Below are 6258 nucleotides of genomic sequence, written 5' to 3'. Positions count from 1 at the left end.
TGAGGCATGTTCCGAGGCACAGATATCTATCTGTTGAATGGATGTGCCAAAGGGCTTTCCAGGCAGAAGAAAGGGCTGCTGCAGAAATGGAGAGGTGAAAGGGATAATCAAAAGTTAGTGATTAATTAAGAATTTCTGGAGCATAGGACACTCACCAAGATTAAAGTTTGAGGACATTTGAAGTAGAAATTGAGTATTGAAATTCAAATATGTTAAAGACAAATTCAGTTTTAGAAATATTTGCAGACACAGCATTATGAAAGGGCTTTCTCTGCCATTCAAAGAAGTTTAACTGATCCTGGAGATAATGGAAAGTCCTATAAAAGATAATTTATAAAGTTGTATGGGTAATATATGTTTCAATCCTAAAATATCAAAAAATAAATAACATTAGCATTTTATATGTTCTACATTTTGAAAAGAGAAAATAGCACCATCAGATTCTTTTAACACTCTCACAAACCCCAACCCCTTTCTCTCTCTCTCTCTCTCTCTCTCTCTCTCTCTCTCTCTCTCTCCCTCTCTCTCTCTCGGTATGTGTGTGTTTTTATGCCCACATGCCCGCACACAGGCATGGATGTGTTCCTTCTCCTGAAAGTTCATGATTATCATAGTATATGTTTTCCATTTTCAAACACTACTCATTTCAAAGATTGTGTGCACTCTCCAGTACAGTATCTAACAGACTTCTGTGAGTTTGTGTATATGCATAACTGGGCTATCTTATCTTTATTAATGTGTTATAATTGTACATATTATGGTATAGAGTATAATATTTCAATACATGAATTAGCATTTTCAATTTCTTATCATTTCTTTAATAGTCACATTCAATGATCAGCTTATATGTATATACGTGTATATATACACACACAAAATATCAGTACATATAGCAGTATATATATAATATATACTGATATATATATATCAGTTTTATATGTTTTTTTCTCCTACTACCTGTGCTTCTAGAATGATTTTATGACATAAGGAAAAGACAGCTTCATACCAAATAAAATACTGACTTCAAAATAAAACCAGAAGTCATTTTGAGGTATCCATTTAAATTTGAATTTCTCACTAACGAATCCTAGGTTCAGTAAGTAAAAAAGTGAGATTACATTATTGTCTTAGGTGGTAGTTACCAGTTATCATTGAACAATAGGTCTCTTGGTATTTGTTGGAGATTCGATAAACTATCAATAAAAGTAGGAATCTCGTGTTTACACCATCATATTCTCATTTTCTAAAGGCAGAACAATCAGAAAGAAAACCCCTGTTCAGAAGCAACAGTGAGATTTTATGAATCATGATAGGTACTTATAAACAGCTGCTGGAAGGAAAACATAAAAGTAGTCTATATTTCCAGTTTTTCAATAGTTAGTCCTTATGCTTGAGTAATAATACTTAAGTGGTGAGTTCATCTTAGACAATGCAAACATTGACTTCATAATATGCTGATTCTCACAATGACTGAAAGGCAAAAACAAACAAACAAAAAACTTCAAAGAAGCATATTAAATAGTACTAAAAAATTAGTAAATTCTAGACGAAAACAACACTGGATATTCCTACATACCTACGAGAATAGGCAAAATTCAAAATACTGAGACTATCAAATTACTTTTTATTTTTTTATTTGTTCTAATTGGTTATACATGACAATAGAATGCATTTTGACACACCATTCATAAATAGAGTATAACTTCTCATTCTTCTAATTGTACATGGTGTAGAGTTATACAGGTCATATGATCATATATACCCATAGGATAATAATGTCTGATTAATTCAACTATCCTTCCTACCCTTATACTCCTTCCTCTCCTTTCCCTTTGTCTAATCCAAAGTACATCTATTCCCCCTCCTTTATTTTGAATTAGCATCTGCATACCAGTGAAAACTATGGGCCTTTGTTGTTTTTGGATTGGATTATTTCACTTAGCATAATATTCTCTAGTTCCATCCATTTACCAGCAAATGCCATAATTTCAGTCTTCTTTAAGGCTGAGTAATATTCCATTGTGTATATATGCCACAATTTTTTATCCATTCATATGTTAAAAGGCATCTATGTTCATAGTTTATTATTATAAATTGAGATGCTATAAATATTAGTGAGGCTGCGCTACTTGTAGTATGCTTATTTTAAGTCCGTTGGGTATAAACCTAGGAGTGGGATAAATGGGTCAAATGGTGATTCCATTCTTAAGTTTTCTAAGGAATCTCCATATTGCTTTCAAGATGGTTGCCTCAATTTAACATCCCACCAACAATGTATTAGTATACCTTTTCCCCCACATCCTTGCCTACATTTATTGTTGCTGTGAGAATATCAAATTCTGATAAGGATGTGAAAGAGGAGAAATACTTATTCATTGCTAATCAGATTGCAACAGTGTACTGCCACTCTGAAAAAATGTTTGAAAGTTGTTTTAAAAAAGAAATGTTCATATCTTAAGACTTTGCAGTTTTGCTCATTGGTATTTACCCAAATGAATTGAAACTTATGTTTATATCTAAATATACCCTCGAATATTTATAGAAACTTGAAAGCAATCACAATGTCTTTGAAATGATGAGTGGATAAACAAATGGTGGTACATCCATATAATGGAGTATTATTCAGTAATAAAAGATAAACAAAATCTATTATGCCATTAAAAGGCATGGAAAATACTTTAAAAACACATGCTGCTAAGTGAATGAAGCCAATTTGAAATGTTGCAAATTGCATGATTCCAGATTTATGATATTCTTAAAAAAGGTAACATTTGGAGATAGTAAAAAGATGAGTTAATAGGGGATTTAACACATTTGGGAGGTAAGAAGGAGTAATGAAAAACTGGAGAACAAGAAAATTTTAGGGCAGCAAAACTCTATATGAGACTTTACTGATACTGATATTTCAGCTTCTCAAAACCAATGGAATATATATCCTATAAAATGAAGCCTAATGATACTATGCTTAAGTTAATAATGATAATGTATCACTACTGACTGTCCAATATAAAAAAAAGTACTGTAGTAGTTTAACAAAACATTGATAAAAGAAATTGATGTAGGGACACAGATGGCATTATATATATATATATGGATTTCTGTTCTTTTCACTTGTTTTTCTGTAATCCTAAAATTCTAAAATTTAATGCCTGTAAATTTTCAAGTAAATTTTAAGGATGTTACCCATTGACCCTGAACTTATTGCTGCATAATTAATGATACCATCAGGTGTTCTCTCTCTCTGGTTAAGAGAATGATTATCTCATTAAAGATAACTACAATCTTACAAGTGTAGAAATGGGCAAGCAGAGCCTCTAAATTTGAATTCTTAAAACGAAGTAGTATAAAGACCTCTTGCCATTTTTGTAATCGAGGTTTAAGCAGCACCTTCCTCAGTGAGGTTAACCCCACATTGTGACAGGCAATAACTAAGACCCTAAATTAGAGGTCTGGAATAGTGAAGCTCAATCAGGTTCATAAATCTTGGAGTTGGAACTTACAGATATTTTATTGGTGTGTTAAAATTTTCCATAGTGACATTAGTTATGGCATGTTTCTACATTTTATTATGGTTTGGATGTGAGAAGTCTGCCCCCTAAAATTCATATGTTATTGCAGGTATTCAGAGCTGAAATGATTAGATACATAAGAGGTACAAGCTAAACAGTAGATTAATCCATTTGATGGGTTAATAATTTGGCCATTCTGGGAAATAATTGTAGACAGGTAGGGTTTGGCTGGAGGAAGTAGGTCACTGTAAACGTGCCTTTGGTGATTATATATCTTGTCACTGGCTCCTTGTGTTCCCTCTCTGACATTCATGCATTCTGCTTCCTGATGTTGTACATCACCTTGGATCCAAAGCAATGGACTTGACTGGCCATGAAATAAGACTCCTGAAATAGCCAAAATCAAACTTTTCCTCCTTTAAATTGTCCTTATCAGATATTTTGGTCACAGGGATGAAAAGTCAACTAACATGTATGCACATAACATAACTTGAGCAATCAAATTCCTAGTACATTCCTTCTTCCCTCTTCCACTATACACTTTCTCAACTCTGCTGTTCTACTTTCATTTTTTATTGTTAACATTATTGTTATTATTTTGATTAGTGCACTATATGTGTGTGTGTATATATATATATATATACTATATTTTGATTAGTGCACTATATATATGTGTGTGTGTATATATACACAATATATATATACACTATATATGTGTGTGTATACACAATAAATTATACATATATATGATTTATTGTGATATAGTGTACACAAATATGGCATAATGCAAGAGTAAAAAATAAAAGTTAAGTTAGTTAATAATGGAAATGATAACAAAGTTCAATGGTAGAGTAGGTTCTAGCAGCTTTCTGTGCAAATTTTTCTTTTGGCAAGTCCTCTAAGTCTCATTTTTTTTTTATAATTCCCTAGCTTGGGTCTTCAGGCTATAATCCTTACAGTGATTCCCATAACCATCCAATATGTTAAAATTTTATCTGGAATAGAGCATGTTCTCTTGTTTGTAAACAAGAACACTAATGCCCTTTTTACTATTATTTTATTATTATCATTTTTATTAAAAATTAAGTCTTGCCATGAATAAGGGAAGGCAAGAAATAAAACAAAATACAGCAACAAGGGCAAAATTTCAGTCCCACGTTTTTCATCCGAAAACAAATAGGTTAGCATTCAAAAATGTGAATGTTTGAAATTGTGGTTCTTTTAAGTTTAATATTTTTGTGTGTTTTTTTTATGGACTTAATATTTGTGCCTTTGTCTACACAGTTCATTCGTCAAACTCTAAGCCACAATGTGATGGAATTCAGAGATGGGGCTCCATGAGCCCTATTCGTGGAATTCATGTATACCTCTTCTGCCACTTAGGAAGAGGACTTTCTTCAGAATCCAGTCATACTGGCACCTTGATTTCATAATGTCTAGCCTACAAAATTGTGAGAACAATTTTCTGTTGTTTGAACCATCCAGACAGTGATATTTTGCTATGGCAACCAAAATAGACTAATATAATTGGAATTAATGGGAAAACATGAATGTAAGCATGCTTTTGTAAAGCAATATAAGCATATTTTTCAAAAAAACAAATCAAAGTTTTACTCATCAATAAAATTTCAGTGAAGGAAGCAGGGCTCTGTGGGTAGCTCTATTCATTAAACTTTTCATAATATATACTCCCCTAAAAGCTCTGCCATTTTGTTATTAACATATCTTCATTACAGAGTTGTCAATATCTGAATGCACAAAATGCCTTTGGACCCTTGGTGGCAATTGAAGTGCTGTGATCACAAGGGGAAAGGGTGAACAGCGGGCAACTTCATCCATCTAAGATGTTAAGGCTTGCATATGTTAAGGCATACACATTTATTTGAACTAGTGCAAGTTAAAAATTACCCATCTTATGCCAGGTTCACATGAAGATACACACTATATTTGTCTACTTGTGTGCATTATAATCACAAAAATTAAACATCTAGGAAACAAAGATTGTACTTTTACAAAACAAATGCTTTATGCAATTATATGTTAATTTATACATCCTTTGGATGACTTAGGTACATAATTTTTTAATAGAATTAGAGAGTTCAGAGGCAAAAAAGTAGAATTAAGAAAACAACATGATAAAAAGCAAAAAAAAAAAACAATGAAAAATAAAATCCTTGAATCCAAATTACTGATATATGAGATAACACAAGGGAAACAATAGCAGATTACTATAAATAAACACAATTATTTATTTTTCTTTACTGATTTCTAGATAACAATGCAATCTTGTAAAAGACATAAAAGTGAGCATTTTAATAAAAAGAAGCCTGTGAATAACTAGTAGCAATAATGATTACTGATTGGAGAGCTACTGATTTGTGTCTTGTGTTCAAGTAATTAAGACACATTGTGATTTTTAAAAATGTCTGGTGTTTGTCTGCTGTTGTAATATTAGTGGATTCTTTTTCACAGAGTGAAGAGTCTGATGGAAGTCATTATTTTGCAAGCAGAAAGTAAAGTATTGTGAAATTTCAAAGATGCCCTTGTTAAAAAAAAGATAGAAGAAAAAAAAAAGAAATGTCACAGAAAGAAAAATACTGCATGATCTCACTTATATAAGGAATCTAAAAAAGCAAAATCAAATATGTAGTGACAAGAGTAAAACAGTGATTACCCAGGAAGTTAAGGGGAGGCAACAGAGAGATATAGTTTAAACATACAAACTTGTAATTAAATAGTGAATAAATCC

The sequence above is a fragment of the Urocitellus parryii genome, chromosome 2, assembly GCF_045843805.1.
Source record: "Urocitellus parryii isolate mUroPar1 chromosome 2, mUroPar1.hap1, whole genome shotgun sequence".
Classification (NCBI taxonomy): Eukaryota; Metazoa; Chordata; class Mammalia; order Rodentia; family Sciuridae; genus Urocitellus; species Urocitellus parryii.
The sequence above is the reverse complement of the archived record's forward strand: the minus strand, read 5'-3'. Positions refer to the sequence as shown.